Source organism: Prionailurus viverrinus, chromosome X (genome assembly GCF_022837055.1).
Source record: "Prionailurus viverrinus isolate Anna chromosome X, UM_Priviv_1.0, whole genome shotgun sequence".
In the NCBI taxonomy this organism is placed as follows: domain Eukaryota; kingdom Metazoa; phylum Chordata; class Mammalia; order Carnivora; family Felidae; genus Prionailurus; species Prionailurus viverrinus.
Window position 1 is genome coordinate 42,604,435 of NC_062579.1, and position 12,054 is coordinate 42,616,488.

The 12,054-nt window shown below is 39.5% G+C and overlaps 1 long non-coding RNA gene across 1 annotated transcript; it reads left to right on the forward strand.

The window, feature by feature from the left end:
• The first annotated feature begins 1,052 nt into the window (after nucleotides 1-1,052).
• LOC125156851 (uncharacterized) lies at nucleotides 1,053-9,556 on the forward strand. The gene is made up of 4 exons (XR_007148812.1): nucleotides 1,053-1,149; nucleotides 2,490-2,581; nucleotides 3,220-3,328; nucleotides 9,468-9,556. It is a non-coding gene; the product is annotated as an uncharacterized LOC125156851 (long non-coding RNA).
• Nucleotides 9,557-12,054: the final 2,498 nt, after the last annotated feature.

Below are 12,054 nucleotides of genomic sequence, written 5' to 3' on the forward strand. Positions count from 1 at the left end.
ATCATGCACACAACCTACTATGTACATAACGAGAGTTTATTATTCTATGGGCTTTATCAACATAACTTTGCTATCAAAATCATCTCTTGCCTAGGAAGACAAAAGGTGAAAATAACATTACTGTCCCTTCCAGAAACTAACTGAAAGATCCATCAACTCTTCAGTAAAAAGTGCCAAATGACATTTTTCAACCATAAGGAATTTGAAACTTTCGACTTAATATTCTTGCCTTGCTGTGTCCACCGAACCTACACCATTTTAGCCCTATTTTTACTCAGTCTTCATCACAACCTCCCCCAATGTTGAAAGAATTGTTCCACTCCGACTTCACAATTTGAGTACGTATCTCTCCTGTCCGGCCACCTCAAAGACTCTGCTAAGACCCTGTCCAGGTAGTGTTTTCCCTGACAGAGTTATCCAGTAAAGTCAGCTTTACTTATCAAGTCGAGCATAGTCACCATTACTGAACGTAATGAACCAGTGGACTGAGCTTAAACCCCAGGACCAATATCGATAGAAACTTCTGAAATGTGCACTGATTGAAGGACCACAGGTACTTAGAGAAATCAGTTACCAAACCACAGGTTTCAATGTGCAGTAACACAAGCAAAAAAAGGTAAAGAAAACAGTTGTTAATGTATTTATTATACAGAGGAGAGCAAATTCACTCAAGTATGACAGCAAATCCAGAAGCATGGAAGGGAATGATTGATCAAAGCGTGTATAAAAATAGTATTAAAGTACTTAGTATCTATTTTTGTTACAGATATCTTTCTGAGAAACATTCAGCACTAACGGTGACTTGTAACTGTCTGGCCCCAAAGTATCTGGTTGCAAAAGAGAGCTCGGGCAGGAGGAAAAAGGCCACTCTTCAAGCACCATGTCGGGAACTCTGCGGACACTGCCTTCCCACGCCTTGGCTGCAGGCGTGGGAAGAAGTCCACCAACATTGCATACACCCAGTCAGTACGCACATATCCACGTCAGTGCGCACACACGTTGTACCAGGCCTTTCCTGCGCATGCCCATTGTTAAGAAAGACCGTTGCTGAGCATGCGCCCTGCTGCCCACGCGTCCTGTGAGCAGAGCCGAGGAAGAAGCAGTGGTGTGGACGGTGTCGTGATCTTTCTGGCTGCCTGCCCTCAACCGGTAGGTCCACAAATCAGTCCTTCCAGGACTTTAAGGACTGTGAGGAGAGTGCCAGTGGGCCTCGGGCGGGTCGGGACGGTAGATCTGTGGCCTCGGAGGAGGAAGTTGCTAGGAGTTAGTTAGCGTTCTTCTCCTCACAGGCGTCGCGGCCGCCATGGCCCTCGTCCTCGTGGTGGTGGGACGGGGACAAGTGAGGACAGCTGGCGGCCGAGGACGGGGGAGATGAAGACAGGGTGGGTCTTGGGGGCGTTCTTTGAGGTATCTGAGTCCTGCAAGCACCTGGAACTGCCAGCGGAGCACTGAAGCCAGAGTGAGTCCTCAGTGGGACCCTGGGTGGGAGGCGGGCCAGGCGGTACAGAACAGGTCTGGAAGGGGCGCCTGTGGGCGGGGTGGGGGTGGGGGTGGGGGTGGGGGAGGGGGTGCGGTCAGTAGGCAAAGTGGCTGGCTGACGCTGGATCTCAGGTCAGGTCTAGATCTCAGGGTGCTGAGTTCGAGCCCCACCTGGGCTCCAGGATGGCCGTGAAGTCTACTTAAAAACAAAAACAAAAACCAAAACAACGGCGTGTGGGACTGGAAACAGGGAACGCTGTAGGGTTGGAGCTGCGTCCCGGAGATTTGTATCGCACTGTGCAGGGTGTCAAGGGAGGAGCCGGCTCACTGGTCAATATCGAAACTAGACACCTTGAGCCCTTGTAGTGGGAAGACAGCCATAGGCAGTACGCAAACGATTAAGACCTTCTCTGTGTTCCAAGAAAACCTTACTTAAGGGGGTAAAATGGGCCCAGTAACTGGGAATGTGAAAACAATGGCGACTCAGGTTTAAATATCCAGCATTGTTTTCTCACATGCCTTTATGATGGGGAATCTAGCTGTGAAACTAAGCCTCGCGTTTTCTCCTGTCCTTAAGGTGATTTGACTGCCAGTTTGGCCGATGTGAATGATCTTGCAGCCCGTTTATTTGGTGTGACCACAGCATGTACACTATCCTTACGCAAGGTTGATTTTGAAAGTATTTTCAAAGTAAAAAAAAAATTAAAATGTTATGCCTTGGAGGTGGTGTACCTAGCCTTTAGAACACATTTTCCCAGGGTGTCTGGGTGGCACAGTCAGTTGAGCATCCGACTTCGGCTCAGGTCACGATCTTACACTCCGTGAGTTCGAGCCCACATCAGGCTCTGTGCTGACAGCTCGGAGCCTGGAGCCTGCTTCGGATTCTGTGTCTCCCTCACTCTCTGCCCCTCCCCTGCTCATGCTCTGTCTCTCTCCGTCTCAAAAATAAATAAAAACATTAAAAAAATTAATTAGAATACGTTTTCCAAATCCCGATATTCTACTTTCAGGGTGAAGTATGAGTGGATGTGTAAGATCAAGATCTAAGTCTAAACAAAGAAAAGGTGATCGAGAGTATAACCAGCCAGCTGCACCTATGGCTGTGAGTACTTTGGTATTTGATATTTTCTATACCATCAGTTTATTTCTCTGAAAATGTTGTTGAACTACAAACATACAGATACAGCAATAAAAGTTTCTTTGCTGATAAGGGGTGGGAAACATTGAACCAGAAGGATTACATACTTGTGTTCCCTGTGGAAATATACCCTATGACTCCTTGTTATGCTTATTAACAACAGGATATACATATGTATCCCAGCATAGTTTAAAATAGCCTCCCCAGTGCTTGTGGGTACCTCTTCTTAGAGTAGCCACAATATGAGAAAAGTAATTTAAGTTTAAAGACATTTTTCTTTTTTAAAAAAAAAATATTTTTATTTTATTTTTGAGAGAGGGAGGAGGAGAGAGAGAGGCAGAGAGAGAGAATCCCTGAAACAGGATTCAGTCTCACAATCCTTGATTATGACCTGAACTGAAATCAAGTGTCAGATGTTTAACCATCTGAGCCATCCAGGCACCCCAGAAGAGTAACTTTTAAGTATAAATATATGGAATCATGTTTTATGTGTGTGTTTATACTTATTTATTATATGATATAAAAATCTGTAATATTTATATTGTTGGCATGTATTAACAATACAACTGTTTATTTGCACACGCGCACACACATACCCCTAGGGCCAGCAGCCCAGTGATAAGCAACCTCAACAAAAGGAGACACCAACTGGAAGTCAGAATATTATACCTGATCAAAAGAAAGAAGTTAAAGAAGCACCTGTGGATCAAGGTGAAGGGAAAGGGGGAAGGAATGTCTATGGGGTCCAGGGTATATGTGTGCATCGTGCATTTTGACATACCATAACAAGATGAAACAAAACATTACAAGAGAATCTCAGTCAATTCCTGAAATTTGGTTGAAAATATGAAGACAGCATAGGTTGCAGCTTCATATGCTCCTTCACTCTAATGAATTTCCCCTTTTTCTTCAAGATTTAATCTGTGTGCTTGAACACGCAGTCTTTTTTAAATCAAAGGAAACTGTTAACTACAAAAGTATGCACTGTTTACTAGTTTAATTTTTTCTTAGAATATTCTTGTGTGGCCTTTTCATTCATCTCCTACAAAGTGTAAACAATTTTTAACAGCACATGCAGAGTGCCAAGTGAACATACCATATAACATCTGGAATAAAGACGATTTGCATAGGGATGGTAGCCTCATTTTATAAATAAGAAAACTAGGGTTCTGGGATTGTGGCTTGCCAAAGACTGCTTGACACATGGAGACATAACTCAGATTTCAGGAGTTTTGCTCTCTCATATAAAGGAGTTTTGTTCTTCCTACCATCTGTGTTGTACAAAAAAGTGAATGGTCTTGTACAAACTGCTTAATACTCAAATTTGTACTTTAAAGAGGCTTAGTACTGGCATAGGAATAATTGAAGTTCAATGGAACAAGAGAGAGACTCCAGAAAAGGGTTCAATGAGTGATAGCCACTGTTTCCATTGATTAATCATTTGATATGGTACATTTAGGGAAAGCTGGATAATTCAGGAAACTGGCATATAGGTAACTATATTAGTATGATTTTTAAGTGGCTTTAAAGGTGTTTAAATACTTTTTTAATGTTTATTTTGAGAGAGAGAGAGAGAGATGGGGGAGGGACAGAGAGAGAGAGAATCCCAAGCAGGTTCCATGGTCAGCACGGAGCCTGACTTGGGGCTCAATCCCACAACCATGAGATCATGACCTAAGCCAAAATCAAGAGTCAGACGCTTAACCAACTGAGCCAAACAGGTGCCCCAAATGCTTTTATGATTTGGAAAATCAAAAGTATCTTAAAATGATCATGAAATGGAAATTAACAGCTTCCAAATACAGTATTTTCATCAAATACTTGTAATGAATTATTGGCATCATTCAGGTCATGGATTATTTTAGGAATTCACTGTTAAGAGGTTTCTCTAACATGACTGACAACAAAGTCCATTAATTTCTTTCCACCCTACTCTCTTTATTCTCACTGTGAGACAGAAGCTTGACTTTCAGTTACTAACGTTTTGCTGTTATTTTTGTTACTTTGTTCTCTACATGACTTATTTATCAAAAGTGACATAGAGGGATATCGCACCTAAATCTAACTAATTGATTTTGACAAAATAACCTTCAGGCTGTCCCAGTAGGGGATGCATCTCACTAGTATAGAATTTGTCGTAGGCCCATAAATGTACTCAGCTAATCCTTCAGGAAATTACATTTTAATTTTAATTAAAATCCTATCCATGGTATATGGATTTCTTAGCTGATGATCTCTACTCTTAGTACACTGTGGTATTATTTGGATTATTATTTGAAATAAGGTTTCATAATACAGAAAAAGATGTGAAGTCCATCTTTCCATCACTATTTTTTATATAAAAACCCTGAACCTACAGGCTTTTATTTCATATAACTGAAATTATGAATATTATCACTTCTTTATTTATATTTTATGTTCACTCTTTAATTGATAACCTCTCTTTTTTAAGAGCCTGAAATTAAAACTGATATCCAGGAACTGGCTCAGCCACAACCTGCGGGTAAAAAGGAAGGTGGTCCTGTTAGGAGGCAGGTGAATTTTTCAGATCTAGAGCCCGTTAAAATGCCAGAAGCAGATATGTTATGCATTAAGAATGTAAATTACATGGTTTCTGTTTTGTTGAATATTATATCTTTGATAATATAGGTTTAATTTTACTTACTTTAATAACAGAATTCACAAAGATATTTTGACAAATAGTTTAGACCCTATATACATGACTGACTGACTTATAGACTGTCAGATACAGAAACAAATTGCATCAAAGCCATATTGAATTATAAAGATGAAAACACTTTCTTATTTTTGAGTATCAGTACTTTAACCAACAGGTAATAATTTTCAGAGGTTTTTTTTAATAATTTCTGCCTTTTAACCAATACAAAATGTATTTGGAATAAATATCAATTTGTATGAAATATGCTAAGGCACTGAAGTAAGTTCTAGTACTAGCTTTAACATAATTTGTGTGATTCTGGGAAAACCCCTTAATTCTAAATCCCATCCTTTATCTTATATAATTAGTGAATTCAAATCAGACATATTACAGCCACTTTTAATGCTGATTTTTTCATTCTGTGGTTTTGTTCAAAGAATAACAAAACACTCCATTTTTTAATTTTTTTTTTTTATTTTTGAGAGAGAGAAGGAGCAAGCAAGGTGGGGCAAAGAGAGGGTGAGAGAGGATCCGAAGCCAGCTCCTCGCTGACAGTAGAGAGCCAGATATGGGACTCTCAAACTCAAGAACCATGAGATCATGACCTGAGCTGAAGTCAGACGCTTAACCTAGTTACCCAGGTGCTCCACAAAGTACTCCATTTTATATTACTAATTTCTTATAAATAACATCTTGAGTCATATTTTAACATCTGAATGAGATTTCATTGCCACTAAGATAATGAATAAATGCTATGTTTGTTGTTTGTTTTTCTTTATGGAGACCTAGATACCCGTTCTTAGGTTCTGTCAAATTCTGGATTATTCTGGCTCGTCAAAAAAACTATTGCATTTTTAAGTTCTGTCCCCATAGAAGGCTCAATAACTGAATAATAAAATGGCAAGAGATAGTCAAGTTTCTAGTTTCTGGGGCTGATCAAGTATAGAGAGTGCATGTAGGGGCACCTGGCTGTCTCAGTTATGCATCTGACCCTCGATTTCAGCTCAGGTCATGATCTCACAGTTTGTGAGTTCAAGCCCCACGCCAGGTTCTGCACTGACAATGTGGACTCTGCTTACCATTCTCTCTCTCTCCCTCTCTCTGCCTCTCCCCCATATCTCTCTCAAAAATAAATAAATAAACTTTAATAAAAGAGTGCATGTAGTCACTAATGCTCAAGCCAGCTATAAGATACTTATACTAAGCACACTCCTTGTCTCCGCTTTCAGAATTCATGAGCTATGGATGCTATGATATAATCACCTCTAACCATCTCAAACATGGCATATTACAAATTTTCGCATTGAGACATAAATGGACAAGATTTGAAGTCCAAAGACTAGAACCCTAATAATTCCTGACTAATCATCTTAAGTATGTTTTACATGCATATTCTATTAGCTGGGGTGGGTAGGCAAGGTGCACGGGGGCAGGAGGGGTAGGCTTAGCTTGCTTCTCCTTAGGTGATCCACTTCAGGAGGGGCCCTGTGGCAGCGGGAGGGAGTCAGACCCGCTGCCAGAGGGGTGGCTCCGCAGAAGCACAGCCTTGGGTGTTTGCGCGGAGCAAGCAAGTTCCCTGGCAGGAACTGGTTCCCTTTGGGATTTTGGCTGGGGGATGGGCGAGGGAGATGGCTCTGGCGAGCGCCTTTGTTCCCCGCCAAACTGAGCTCTGTCGTCCCGGGGCTCAGCAACTCTCCCTCCCTTTGTCCTCCAGCCTTCCCACTTTCGGAGCAGAGCTGTTAACTTATGACCTCCCAGACGCTAAGTCGCGCTTGCTGTCGGAACACACTCCGTCCGGCCCCTCCGCTTTTGCAAGCCAGACTCGGGGGCTCTGCTTGGCCGGCAGGCTGCCCCTCCGCCCCGGCTCCCTCCCGCCAGTCCGTGCAGCGCGCACCGCCTCTCCGCCCTTCCTACCCTCTTCCATGGGCCTCTCGTCTGCGCTTGGCTCTGGAGACTCCGTTTTGCTAGTCTTCTGGTGGTTTTCTGGGTTAGGCAGGTGTAGGTGGAATCTAAGTGATCAGCAGGGTGCGCGGTGAGCCCAGCGTCCTCCTAAGCCGCCATCTTCCCCCTACATGCATATTCTAAATTGTTGACCATTAATTACAAGAGCTTCTGAATTTAAAGGAAGCACTTGATGCTTAGGGTATAAATTACCTCATATTAGTGTACTAGCCTTTTTTGCTCTACACTGCTGAAGCATTCCTTTAGACTATTTACATTAGGAGATGGTTTTCAGACTGCTTCCGGGAGCCTATTTTACATGGCTGGAATGTACACAGCCTTTAAATGCATGGTTTTAAATAGGTAGTACATTGCATGACCATCCAATATAAAAGATAAGAAAAAAAAGAGCAACAGAATAAACCTAAGGGAAAAAGAAAGAGGTACTTAATAAAAAGTATGAATCATTAGTAAAACAAAAAGTAATGCAACTAATAAATCAGAAATATTGTGCTTTTAAAAAATACTCATGGGGGCGCCTGGGTGGCGCAGTCGGTTAAGCGTCCGACTTCAGCCAGGTCATGATCTCGCGGTCCGTGAGTTCGAGCCCCGCGTCAGGCTCTGGGCTGATGGCTCGGAGCCTGGAGCCTGTTTCCGACTCTGTGCCTCCCTCTCTCTCTGCCCCTCCCCCGTTCATGCTCTGTCTCTCTCTGTCCCAAAAATAAATAAAAAACGTTGAAAAAAAATTTTTTTTTTAAAAATAAAAATACTTATGAAGAGTATCCACTAGTTTACATAATCTTGAGGAAAATGAAAAAAGCCCAAATACATACACCCAAGCATACACAACATTGAAAATGAACAAGACACTGACGGACATTGAGTATTTTTATGTAATTGAATGTGAATACTATCTTGAACTCTACTATTGTCAAAATACAGATTAAATGGTTGATTTTTTAGGAAAACAGAAATGAATATATTCCAGTAGCACCTAATTATCTGCAGATACCATAGGAAAACTTAATGAAACATGTCAGAGTTGTCCCTCAAAAGTATTTACTTTTAGTAAATAAGATGGTATTGTATACTTGAAAGGTTATGACAGTACATCTTCAGCGTTCTCACCACAAAAAGAGTTAACTGTGTGTGTAATGCATGTGTTAATTACAGTATACATGGAGCACATCATGTTGTACACTTTAAATATATAGTTATATTTGTGAGTTATTCCTTACTAAAATTTTAAGAAAGCACTGACTTTTAGAAACAAATGTGTGACTTTTCTGGGTATCTTACCCCCTGTTTCTTCTCCCTCCCTGTCTCCATTCATTTCTTCCTTTTTTTTTTTCTTGATACCATTTTCTAAAACATGGTATATGTCAGCTTCACATTTTGATGTCAGAAAGGAAGGTAATGACTCAAAACTAGTGTGACCATCTAATTTACTATACAAACTCAACCCTGCCAAGTGTGAAAAAAGGCATTATTCATAATCACACTAGGACTACAGGTGGAAATGGGGACAAATGGTTACCCTACTTTAGCAATCACATTAGCACTAAACTAAACCAAAGAAACATTTTTGCACCTCTGCATGATAGAGAAAAAACTATTGTAGTACTGGAATTTCTATTAACTTCAGCAGTAACAAATGTGACATTGTTTTAATATCTTATATTCAGAATATTTTTTCAAATTATTTTATTTAAATAATACTGATGTGTAAATTTCTTTTGTTTCTTAGGTTGTTTTGTATGTTGTTTGGATTTTTAATAAAAGTACACACAATTTTTGCTTTTGTTTAAAACTAAATTTTATTTTTATTTATTTTTCTGAGAGAGAGAGAGAGCATGTTCATGCTTGCCCAAGAGTCGGGGAGGGGCAGAGGGAGAGGGAAAGAATCCTAAGCAGGCTCCATACCCAATGTGAAGCCCAACATGGAGCTTGATCTCACGACCCTGAAATCATGACCTGAGCCTAAATCAAGAGTCAGACGCTTAGCCAGCTGATCCACCCAGGCGCCCCAAAACTACCTTTTTAATAGGTTCATTTCATTTAATATGTTCTGAACATGAACAGACTTTTTGTTTCCTTATACCAATAGAAAGAGTGGTGTGTTTAAAATACATTGGTAAAATATGTTTGGAAGTCTATCTTTTAAAAAACTGCGGTGTCCTTTGTATACCATGAATGTCATTAAATAAAATTTTGCTAAATAATGTTCCCAACTATTATTTTATCTTACAGGTGAAGGGCAATCCGGTTTTAAACAAAGACAAGCTGAAACTCTGCAAAATGTTCTTATGTTAGCTACTTGACTATTAAGATTCTCTTAATAAAGTTTTAAAATATCATCAAAAAATCTTGTAATTCTTTTGTTAAACTTATTATAAGTACTTGATGCTATTAAAAATTATATCACTTTTTTGTATTCTGTTTTTGAAATTTTATATTCTTTTTTTATTTAAAAAAATTGTGTTTATTTATTTTTGAGAAAGAGACAGAGCATGAGCAGGGAAGGGGCAGAGAGAGAGGAAGACACAATCCAAAGCAGGCTTCAGGGTCTGACCTGTCAGCACAGAGCCTGACATGGGGCTCAAACCCACAAACCATGAGATTATGAGTTGAGCCGAGGTCGGACGCATAACCAACTGAGCCACTCAGGTGCCCCTGAAATTTCATATTCTGATTGAGCTGGTATATACAAATATATTTGTGCATTCACATTCTTTCCAGAAACCTTGCTAAATGGAACTTAATTCTAAAAGTTTATGTCTGCATGTTTTTTGATTTCAGCATACACAATCTTATTATCATTGAATACTAATAGTTTATTTCTGCTATTTTAAACATTATACCTTTTTTTCTCATTTTACATCATTGAACAGACCCACCCAGGACAATGTTGAATAGAATGTGTAATAATGGACATCTTTGTGAAATTCCTGATAGGAATTGGAAAATATTTCACATTTCCCATTGTTGAATGTGAAGTAAAGTAGTTCCATTCTAATTCTAGTTTGCTAAGTGTTTATATCTTCCGTATACATTGATTTTCATTAAATACCTGTAGGGCATTTATTGAGATGATTATAGGATTTTTCCTCTGTTAATCTGTTAATGTGGTGAATTACATAGTTAAGTTCCTATGTCTAAACCAACCTTGCATTACTAGAGACAAAAAATGGTCATGATATATGATCCTTCTGAATAATCTACCTCTTAATAATTTGTTTAGGATTTTTATGTGTCCTTATTTTTTATTTTTAATATGAAATTTATTGTCAAATTGGTTTCCATACAACACCCAGTGCTCATCCCAGCAGGTGCCCTCCTCAATACCAATCACCCACCCTCCCCTCCCTCCCACCCCCCATCAACCCTCAGTTTGTTCTCAGTTTTTAAGAGTCTCTTATGCTTTGGCTCCCTCCCTCTCTAAATTTTTTTCCTTCCCCTCCCCCATGGTGTTCTGTTGTTTCTCAGGATCCACATAACAGTGAAAAAATATGGTATCTGTCTTTCTCTGTATGACTTATTTCACTTAGCATAACACTCTCCAGTTCCATCCACATTGCTACAAAAGGCCAGATTTCATTCTTTCTCATTGCCACATAGTATTCCATTGTGTATATAAACCACAATTTCTTTATCCATTCATCAGTTGCTGGACATTTAGGCTCTTTCCATATTAGCCTGTACTTTTTATTTCATGTACTCTCTTTATTCAATATGGGTATCAAGGTTATGCTAGCTTTATAAAATTAGTTGTTATGTAAAACTTCTTTTCTCTGGAACTGAAGTCCCTGAAAGGCTGTGAGTAATGTAGGGCTAGACTTTCCCATGTTCAGCTGTTTGGGGGTTGTATCTCTTTTTACAAAGACTACCTAAAGGGTAGTACCTTTGGATAGTACCTAAAGGGCAGTAACAGAAGGGCAGATCCAGGTTCCCATCACTTTAAACTTTGTAAGGCACCAATCTTCCCTGTGAGATCCCATTAATGATGCTGTCATTCTGAGAGCTACCAGTTCATGTTTCTTTGCTGATATTAATCTTCATTACATGGAAAATTAAAAGTTATGGTTCTGTTAACTTGTCTAGATAAATTTGATCTGTACTGTATGGTCATCAATTGCTGACCATTCCAGAGCTGTGTAGTTATGACAATAATTCCATTTGTTGAATTCTTTAATAATAATGAGTTACTATAAAAATTCATATTTGCAGGGTGTGTACTAACTGTTAGCTACTTTTTTGTCCTAGGATCTACACATTTATGACCTCATTTAATCCTCACCAAAAAAGGTGGGTCAGAGTGTACCCAAAACTTACATCTAACTCCAGTGAGCAGCAGATTTGGGGACACAAGTTCTAAGTTAGAAGCCCTTGCTTTTTCTCAAAGTACATACTTGTGAAAATGTTGAATCCAGGAAAACATAGTGTACATGATGACTATTTCGGCAATCTGATGTTTTCATAAAAACTTAACTAATTTTTTTCAATGTTTGACCTAAAACACTTTGTTCTTGTCTTTAAGGAGAGGTTTCCCAAATTGTGACACAGACATCACATAGTGCCCCTGATGAAATAATTGGTACAGAAATAAACATTTATATTTTTAAAATAATATATTTATTTTACTGTGCTACAGATAAGTATAACTAGTTGAAGCCATTTGGAATAATTTGTAGGGGAAAAGAAAAAGAAACTGATGTCACACGCCCCATGGCAAAAGGCCACACCATCTGCAAAGCTGCTGGCCTTTCTTCAAAATGTACTTAAAAACAGGGAGGGAAAAACCACAAATCTCTTTCCCTCTACATACACTTCCATCAGC